General features: G+C 34.1%; 1 pseudogene; it reads left to right on the top strand.

Moving 5' to 3' along the window:
* Positions 1 to 193: 193 nt before the first annotated feature.
* LOC134283174 (uncharacterized) lies at positions 194 to 10026 on the top strand (annotated as a pseudogene).
* The last annotated feature ends 1015 nt before the right edge of the window (positions 10027 to 11041 follow it).

Below are 11041 nucleotides of genomic sequence, written 5' to 3'. Positions count from 1 at the left end.
ATTTTAAACCTGTTAAAAAACAGCAGAGGTCCTGGAGCAAGAATGCAACTATAATAGGTTACTAGTATCAAGATTTAAATGGGTATAGATAGTAAAAGCTTTATATAAAGGTCCCTGACAAGGGTTAAAATGGCCCAGGTGAGCGTTGTTTCCTATACGCCTCGTGAGCTTGCAGGAATTGCAAGTCTATAAGGAGCGAAAAACTCAATAACAGCATTTAAATGACGGTTTGTGTTATTGACGAACTAGATTGTTCTCGGTGTGTCGAATTACAACACAGGGTAGATAGAATTCCGCATTTATGGTATTGAAAAGGAACAAGTTCATAAAGCATGAAAAATCACTGAGCCAAGGCCAGAAATGGTGATATAGAAAGATACAAGGGTGTGTGCCCATTTAACAAGGATGGATCACTATAGACGAGGTATCAGCCAGTTAAGTTCAGTCCTTTGTTTTATATACTATACTATAATGTTTTACATGAATTTGTAAGATATACAAATGCAGCAGCAGCTCATATAGATATTATAGTTTAATCAAGTTGCAAATTTATCGTATAAAAATCATCTGGGATGTCAAGGTAAGATAATTATTTTTAACAATAAGAAGGGTTTCAAACTGACAAGAGAAAGTATGCTTTTTAGTGTTGTTGAGAATCGCATGGTGGTAAAGAATTCCGTATTAGATATGCCTTGTACAAATTAACTTTGCTTTTGTCATACAAATAGGACAATATTCGGCGAATTCGAAATATGATATTTATAAGTCACATTGCTTACAGTTTATCATATATAGAATTCAAAAAAGCCTCATTGCTAACCATTTCACATATCTATCAAAAGTGTGCTCGAAGAAAATTATTTAAGAGGTTATACTTTAAGCACAAATACTTTCAAATTCTTGCATTTTCTAGCCACACCTGACAACTTGACACCTAGAGGTTTATAGATATATATTCTGATATTGTATGGAAGGGAATTACCGCCAAAAGTCTATGTATCTTGCTTTTATTCTTATTCTGCCTACTTCTTTATGCTTTGTTATTATTGTAATTATATGTCACTTTATTGTTTTCATATTCGTCTTTATTACATTTCACTTTGACTTTTATCCTTCTTCATTTTGTCTTTACTTCTATGTTGCTTTATTCTTGTAAATTCATTCTACTTTCTTTTAAACTTAAACAATTTCTTAAATAAATTATTAGCATTATCTCTGTTAATTCAATCACGCTAACAATGAAGCATATTCAATGAAGACGAATGGAATTTGTCAAACCGTCAAAATTTAGTGCCGCATTATAACGCTAGGTGGTGTGGTGTTCGCTAAGAGTGTTGGTAAAATTAGGTAAGCAAACCCGGGTCGGGTTATTTGAGATTCTTCAATACGCCTTAATACTTTATCAATCGAACTTTCTGAAGGCCGTATCCGATCACCCGATCCAATGATGGAAACTCCATATTTATTTTCTCTGGGCACACAGGAATAACGGCCTCTTTTATCAGACATAACTTTATACTATACTGAATATGTTCATTAAAAGGCCGACCCACTTTTTGTAAGAGTAAGGGTCAAATAAGTTAATGTAGTACGTGTAGTAGGAAGAAAATTTAAATTTGATACTATAGCAGAAGTTGAATCTAACTCAAAACCTACCCCGCCCCCGAAATAGGATTTCATTGGCGTTGGAAGCTAATTGAAAGTTGGGGGGGGGGGGTAAGTGTAAGATTTTTTTTTTAGACCTTCAGAAAAAAAACCTGACAAGCAAAAAAAAAAAAAAAAAAAAAAGAAAGAAATTTCCAATGTCCATTTTCCAAATACAAAAATCCTATTTCGTGAGGAGGGGGTGAAGGTTCGAACTCTAGTGCAAAAAGTTTTTTTTTTTCCAAATTCCACCACTTTCCCCATTTTAAACCTTTACTGCATCGTGTCCATGGAAAGTGTGTGTGGGGGGGGGGGGGGGGGCTAAACCCACGCAGGAATGTTCAATGTCTATACTAAGTCTATCTTTGGAAAGAAGTGGGGCTAAGCCCCCCCCCCTTCCCCGGTTCCGACGCTTATGTATTTTCAAGTTTGGACAATTTCCTGGGGTTTATTTTGCGCTTGTCAAGTTGTTTTCAGCTGGGTAGCTTGAATATTTATTCTCTTGTTGCCCCCCTCCCTACTTTCAAAAACGATGCTACGTCACTGTTCTCTCGCATGAAAAATATAACTCTGCTAAAGTTATTTGTTTGATATATGAATTTCAGTTTAATTGATATAAAAATGTTAAATATTTTGATACTACTTAACCGTTACAAATTGGCTTCCACTGAACTGAACTTTATTTCACGACAGATAGTAACTGCTGATGCGCGTGATTCTAGGGATAGGGCTTTGCAAAGGAGTGAGGAGCGTTATGGGTAGGCAGGCTTGGATCCAGAATTTTTTTCAAGGGGGGGGGCAACCCAGTCAAAAAATAATCCAATCCCAGAATTTTCGTGACAAGCATAAAAAGAAGAAAAAAAAACCTAAACTCGCTCAAACGTCAAAATTCTATTTCGTAGGGGGGGGGGGTGTAACTTTTTTCCTTGTTTTAGTAACCTTGTAATCTCCAGGGGGTCCTACCCCCCCCCTCCCCCCTCTAGATCCGCGCATGGAAGGCGAAGTCGGAACCAGACTACATGCAACCAGACATACTAGAAACACCCCGGTTTTTTTTTCTGCGTTAATATTTTATATTAAAATAGCACTTTTCAATAAAGAAAGAAATATCTTTAGTACGCACCGTGTTTGTCATCAACCAGGAGAGCTAAAAAAAATCTTTAAACTCGAAAATTCTATTTGGTGATGGTGAAGGAGGGTCGTCAACTTTTTTCAGTAATAAATTTTACTCATATGCCACTAAGTACATGACTTTTAATATATAAATTGACTATTAGTACTGCAACAAAAAGTGTAAGGGATGGGGGCAACAAGCCTTTCGCTGAACTTTTCCAGTAATAAAAAGTTACGTTTAGGAAAATGTTTCGTGGCCACCCTCCCCTCTACCGATGAAAATTACCCCATAGGAGGTCGTCCACCCGGAAGTCAGTATATATATTGAGACTTTGGTGGTGTGACTGTATATTGTATAATTTCCTTTTCGAGAATTTTTCACTCAAATGAAGAAGCCACCTCTTACCGATGGAGAGCTGCAATTTTTTCCAATATACTCGGCACTTATAGCCATTGAGCAGTGAGGGATCTTTTTTCGTGCCAGCACCTACTGCGACACGGGACCTCGGATAATACGGTCTAGATCTCATCCGAAGGACCGAACTCCACGTCCTATAGTGGGATTCGAACCCACGACGTATTGGTCGACTCCTTACTACTGTACTTCGTGACTCAAAATAGAGCAGACGCCGTAACCACAGTGCCACGCGAGTGACTGCATCCTGGGGGGGGGGGAGTAATTATCCATATGTACTCGTGAAGATTATCTATGTTTAACTAAATGGTTAAAATGATTTAATAATAAAACACTATTAAAATGATATTACTAGTATTTAAATATTTATTCATATAGAACGGATAACTTTTCTTCAAAAACTGAAAACGTTAGTATATATATATACATTGTTTTACGATTTAAAAAAAAACTATTCGGGAAAGGGGTTGCTACAAATGGGGGCGAATTGCTATATATAGCGAGATTTCCCACGGAAGACTAGCTTTGTATTGAAACTTCCCCGGTGGAAGTCCCACTGTATAGTCTTCCGAAGGAAGCATCAGTCACTATGTAGTCAGTCTTCCAGGGGAAATCTTACCATCTAGAGAGACTTCGGAGGGAATGGCATGTATCGGGTACATATCTGAACTTATAACAAACATCAGTCATTTAAAAATTTAAGTTTGATTGATAAAGTATTAAGGCAGAAAATTAAAAAAAACTCGAATAACCCCGGCCCGGGTTTGCTTACCTAATTTTACCAACACTCTGTAGCGAACAACCCTGCCACCTAGTGTTATAATGCGGCACTAAATTCGGACAACTTGTATTCGTCTTCATTGAATATGCTTCATTGTTTGCGTGATTGAGTTAACGTTTGTAATAGATATAATCATTTAAGAAGCTGTATCAATTTAAAAGAAAGTAAAATGAATTTACAAGAATAAAGCAACATAGAAGTAAAGACAAAATGAAGAAGGATAAAAGTCAAAGTGAAATGTAATAAAGACGAATATGAAAACAATAAAGTGACATATAATTACAATAATAACAAAGCATAAAGAAGTAGGCAGAATAAGAATAAAAGCAAGATACATAGACTTTTGGCGGTAATTCCCTTCCATAATATTGTGCGTCAAATTGTAATTGGTTGTACTCTTATCCATTGACGAGATCTGCGTAAAAATGAACCCTTTCCATACGCGGGGAAAATTGTAAATTGCATGAAAACCTTTCTCTACGGTTGGAGATATGAACAAACCTGAATCAAATACCTTGTTTCCATTTTTCTCAAAACATTCCTTTAAAATTAAGAGATATAATTGCGGACAGACAAACAGGACGAAAGTCTATGCGGTCAGTTGCTAGAGTTAAAAGTTTTTTTTTAAATATACCATTTACAAAATATCAAAGCTTTATAGTTTACCTAACCATAAAGTTAATTGACTGATAAAAATTCACGTATATGCCAAGATGCATATTACAGACTGTTGATAAAATAAGACTTTCCATGTTTAATTATTTTCATCCCCATTTAAAAAAAATGATTTTTTTTAGATAATCGCAGACCTAGCGACGACCTGCGATCATCGCAAAGTGCAAGTCCAGATGACAATTTTGCTCACTGGGCAGAGCCTATTGTTGCTTGCGTAAGAAATTTTAAAAGTGGCACATTGATTGTGAATAGCGCACCATTTAGAGACGCGCTCTTGGAGGCCGAGAGAAATGTAAGTACATATAACAAATGATAAAATCCTCGTGTTTTTAAAAGGAAAAATAAAACTATAGCTTCAGTTGGCATTTTGTATAAAATTTATTTGTGGAGATTGGCAGAACTAGAGGTCTTGATATGGAAAGGGGGTGGGGGTCCTTAGGTAGCAGAAGTATTAAGATATGTACTCTATCAAATAATAAATGACTTTGGCATTGGGACACCACCACCACCACCCCATTAGAAAATGTGGACCCCACCTTTATCATGAAGGAATTCAGTTTTTTCTTGCTTCTTAAGAAATTATGGAGTTGTGAATTTCTTTTTGACTGGGTTGAAAAATGGCTGTTAAGTAGCATATAGCGTTTTATTTTTAGTCAATTTCTTTGGGGGGATTTTTCCTTACTATTTCAGTCTATAACTTTGAAAATAAGGAATTTAAAATTCATAGAACACCTTTGGAAAAATAAAGGTCAAGGTCATGTAAAGTGGACAAAGGTCAAATAAAGTCACATCATCCACTGATTCCTTCAATTTTTAGGCATAAGATTTTTTCCAAGTCTCCCAAATGTATAAAAATAAATGTAATTCAGTTTTCTTCATTTTGACACATTTTAATCTGTGTTCTATCCCAATTTAATTATTCATAAACGAAATAGGTTAAAAATATACACCAAACCAGACATCCATTTTTTTTATATCCATCTGTCCTTAATTTAGTATCTTATTTTCTCTAATCATTATATAGTATTTAGTTCTTGTTTTATATTTAATCATATGTTTGTGATTTTTACAGTGGGTAGAAGAAAACATAGACTATAAAACAGAAGAGGAAAAGCCCCAAGTAAGGCCAATGTAACCCGTATTAATCTAGCTTGCTTCTACAATAATGTACAATTTTGTATTTTTTAGGTATAGTAAAAGCGTGATTTCTTTAAGTTTTAATGTTTAACTTAAAAAAAATATTTTTGACATACTTGCATATAGTGATAGCTTTTAAATATTCAAAGATTCTACATTCCAAAAGTATTTCATATATTGCAGAACACAAATAAAGGGGATCAGTCAAGGTTAGACTTAATTTTATCACAGCATATACCGATAAACTCTGAAAAATATCTCTTTATCAATTAATTGTTTCGAGCCACGCCACGCATTCATTATGCAATAAATATCCATGAAAACGTCTTACCTTTATAAACAGGGAGGAACTTATTTCTGAATTAAAATCAGAAGTAGAAAGACTTAGGTTGGCCAACCTTGACCTTGAAAAAGAGGGGACGGCGAGAGGGCTACCTGTACTTCACCCGATAGAGATCACTACTGCTAGGTAGGAATAGAAATTCAGTTCATGGGACATGTTTTGTTTTTATTTAAGAAACTTCAGTCGGTTCCCTTAACTTAAAGACCTCGTTCTAATTTAACAAAAACTTGATGAAACTTCCTTGTGATATTGGCTGACTTTTACATGATGTATGTGAGTTGATCCTTACATCGCGGGTTCGAATCCCACCGTGGGAGGTCGAGACCGCTCCTTCGGATAAGACCATATAAACCGATTTCCCATGTTGAAGTAGGTGCTGGCACGAAAAAGATCACTTGCTGTTCAATGGTCCTAAATGCCGAATATAGGATAAAATTACTAGGTAGCGGTGTCTTCATATGATTAAAAAAATTCTCGAGTGGGACGCTCAACAGCAAACAAACGAACGTTTTTGTATGTTTTGATCAATACATAGTAATGCACCTTAAATGTTTACATCTAAACAGTTTAAATGAAACATATTTGTTTTTCTTCGTTTTCTGATAGACCCGAAAATGTAGCTGAATTATTATCAGAAATATACAACACAGAGTGGCAGCCTGCCTTTGAATTCTTCATTTACAAGAAAAAACTCAGAGAAAGAGAGGCCACAGAGGAACTGCTTAAAATTCTTCAGGTTGTTTCTGTCATGTTAAATACTTGTAATACAGTGAAACTTGTTTAATCCGAATGCTGTATAATCTAAAATCTTGCCTAATACAAAGTAAACTTTGTCTTTTTTCAGTTAATTCATTTGTTTAAAATATTGTCTTGTATGGCTGAATGTTGTCTTATCCAACAACTGGCGAACAGTTCGGTGTCCAGGTTAGACAGGTTACACTGTACATAAATGTAATAAAACTTTTACAACTACAGAGAGTGAGGATGCCGACAATTGTACATGTATAGAAACAGGGCTTTAATTATTTTTTCAAGATTAAGATTCAAAGTACTTTTTTTCTATAAACTTCCTAGAGGTCGTGATTTGAACTAACTTGAATTTGTACTTTATTTAATAAACGTTCCACATGAATTTCAACTGTTTTGCCCATTTAATTGTTCTTGAGATAATTTTGAAAAGATTCCACCAAATTTACACTATGAAAGCGCGTAGAGTAACCTGAATACCTTTGTGAATGGTTTGGTTGAAAATTGCCCATTGATACTGAATAAAGTTTAAAATGTTAACATTTTACAGATGGACAACAGACAACATGTTATCAGTAAAGTTCGCTTGAGTTTTCAGCTCAGCTTCAGCTGAATGTCATTTCAAACATTATGTAAAATCATGGTAAAAAGCTCTAATTTTGTACGAGAAATAATGGAAAGGTCGGGGAAGTGCATACTTAAACTATTGCATTTACAAGTAACGCGGTATTCAAACTCTAGACATTTAAATCTAAAATACTGCACCGGAATTCTTGTTTACAGGATTGTTTTGAATTCTGTGAAAACCTGTCTAGCGAACATCTTAGAGATCTAACCGACACCTTGTTTGTTCCTACTTCAAACCAACATCTACTGAAAAAGGTTATCATTCAGTTTTAGTCAACATTAGTTTTGTTTTATTGTTTATTTATTTGGTACCTGATGACATCGAAAAAAGTAATAGAAATGTCCATTTGATGTTTCATTTTCTGGGAAACTAACTGGAATTCCTCAGAGAAGTTTCAAATAAGGCAGACTTTTTAAAAATGTTATAAACATAAGTGTATAGTGTATACATATTCTTGCTCGATATTTTGCGGACATCGTTTGTATAGAATTTTATAGAAATGTTGAATATGTTGAACACTGATATAATTATAATGATTTTCACAGATTCGTATACCCCAGTCTACGGAACAAACTGACCAACAAGTATCGTTAGAACTCTCTAGACTCAGGAGATCAGTAAACCCTCAGATAGTTCCAGTAATTGAACAGGTATTCAAAGTACAAAGTCTGGGTTATTTTTATTTAAAGAGCGTACAATTACTTATGAGTTATGATAGGTCTATGAACAAAAAATAAACACAAGTTAAGCGGTTAGACTCACTACAATATTATACGTTTTCCTATTATTTAAGGAGCACTTTTTTTCACCTTGGTTGTGCAGAACTGTTCCTTACTGGTCAAAAAAACAATTTGGATGGACAACCAATTTTCAACATAATCATCCAAACATTTTAATCTTGTACTGGATCCTATATACTAGTATAAGAAATTCGATCCCTTTCACATAAACCAAAGCCATCTCTAATCTCTAAAACCCTTTGAGAGAATATAAAGATTGCGTTCCTTTTGTTAGCTCTGCATCTTTGTATGAGGCATGCACCGTTTTCGCATTTACTGTCAAAAAGTGGCATTATTAATTTCAGTTAAGTGTGAAGTTTGGTGTTACGTCACGATCTTTCCCGTCAGATGCTTCCAGCGTAAACATGATTGGTCAAACATATACTATCAACAACGACAACGTATTTTTTTCTTTTTCTCTATGTACTTTTTTGTACTTTCTCCTAAATTCTATTTAAATTTGTGTTAGTTAAATATAACTTATTAGTGACATATGAACCTGTTACTATATGTGTATTAATTAACCTTGTACCTGTGGAGAGGGCTTATATAGGCTATGCCTGCTGCCCAATCCGTTTATGTAATTGCTACATAATGAAATGTGTTCAAACCAAAATCAACATTGACACTGAAATAGTTTGCTGCACGAGCAACCAATCAGGGATAAGAAGAAAGTTCCAGTCGTAAAGCTTGCGGTTAGGAGGCGTGTACAATTTACCTTTAGCGCAGATGTCAACTAGATCGTGACATAACGTAAAACTTCACACTTAATTGCAAACTATAATATCACCTATTTGAATCAATGATGTCACCTATACAGATTTTGAATAAGTAATATCATCTACAGTTTTTGATTTGAATCGGTGATATCACCTATTAGAAAAGGTGATATCACTAATTAGCTGATATCACCTTTTCTTTTCAAATAGATGATATCATTTATTCGAATAGTTTCTTGGTGGTAAAGTATACAGTCTAGGGAGCATTCATTATTTATTTCAAGAAATTCAAATAGGTGATTTCACCTATTCGAATGGGTGATATCACTTATTCGAATTGGTGATATCACCTATTTGGCACGAATGGGTGATATATCACCTATTCATTTCCAATAGGTAATATCACTAATTCAAATAGATGATATCACCTATTGGAAATGAATTAATGATCTCACCAATTTGAATACTAGTAAGTGATATCACCTATTCGAATACTATATCACTTTTTGGCAGTAAATACCAAAACGGTGCCTCATATCTATGTAACTTGTAACTACGAGTACATATATTTTTTTTCAGTTGTTTTTCTTAACGGAAAAACCACATCTGAAGGCCCATTTAAAGGCAGTCAAAGTGCATCTTTTCATCAAACTTTGTCTGAAGTGCGCGTGGATTTCTGCCATACAGGACAGACCATTATCAGTAACTTTCAAAGTGAGGCCAGGTTCACCATTTTCTTCCGATATAATGATTTCTCGGAATGCCCCAGCCCCAGATGTGGACTATTTAGTGTGGCCAATTGTGTTCTTGTATGAACAGAGGACCGATCTTGCTTAAAGGGATCGTCCATTGCTCTCAAAAAAGATGAATTATAGTTCAATTGAAATTTTAGTTTTTCAGGGTTTTACATGTGGAAGGTATATTTAGACCACTCTTGCTCGAAATGATGGAGAATCAAACATTATAATCGATAAATTCTACTATGAAATATGTAAACGTTGTGGGGCTGTTCAATTTTTATTTTTATTGATTTTTTTTTTTTGAGGTATGGAGTGACGTTATGAATTTATCCCAACCGTGTACAAAACAAAATTGGACTTCTGAATGTTTGATTGCCATTACATTGTAGTGCAGTGCAATATAGGTATAGGTAAATTATGAAGATACGAAGCATTAATATGCTTGCGGGTGAAAATAAAATTACTCACCAGTCAAAAAGGAGTGTTGATTTCTTCAGAATATTTTTGCTTGTCCAAACTAGTCGTTCGATAAAAAATTATCAATACGTACAACTTTGTCGAAAGAGTCCCCAGACATAATTAAGTGCTGTAGACTGTTAATTGAAATTTGTATGAAAGAATACATGCAGTCATATATCAATTAAAAAATAAATTAAATATTTCATCCGGTCTATTTTTTCCATAAAACTTTTCTTTTCAAAACACTAATTTAAAGAATCAGATTTTTAATTCAATTACAAAAAAAACAAAAAAACAACTCAGTTTATTTTGATTGGATAATTTGCCAGGCACTACAATGGGTAGCATTGTTTTGCAGAAGAGTGCGCATGCAGTATATTTTTCGCAAAACGCTAACTGGACATTTGATTTCAAAAAGAAAAAAATCAATACGTAACTCTGTCAACATGTCTTTTGTCATAATTACTGGATTGTTAATTCAGAATCATAAGAAAGAGAACAAATTGTATATTAAGAAAATTTGATTTAATTAAAATGCATCCAGATTTTAATTAATTTGATTGAATTTAATTCAGAATCATATGAAAGAGAACAATTGTATATTAAGAAAATTTGATTTAATTAAATTCCATCCAGATTTTAATTAATTTAATTTGAATTAAATAAAATCCATCCAACTGTTATTTCAAAACACAAAATTAAGAAAAATTAAAATTTGCAGTGTAAATGCATTGCAATAAAGTGTCGTCAAATTCTTATATTTAGAAAAGATATATTTATTTCTCACAAATAAAATTAAACCCTTCTCAGTCAAAGAGGATTGATCATTTCTTCAGATTGTTATGTGCATATCCAAACTAG

The sequence above is a fragment of the Saccostrea cucullata genome, unplaced genomic scaffold (genome assembly GCF_032062105.1).
Source record: "Saccostrea cucullata isolate Sc308-1 unplaced genomic scaffold, CSIRO_AGI_Scuc_v1 ctg17349, whole genome shotgun sequence".
Taxonomy (NCBI): domain Eukaryota; kingdom Metazoa; phylum Mollusca; class Bivalvia; order Ostreida; family Ostreidae; genus Saccostrea; species Saccostrea cuccullata.
The sequence above is the reverse complement of the archived record's forward strand: the minus strand, read 5'-3'. Positions and strand labels throughout refer to the sequence as shown.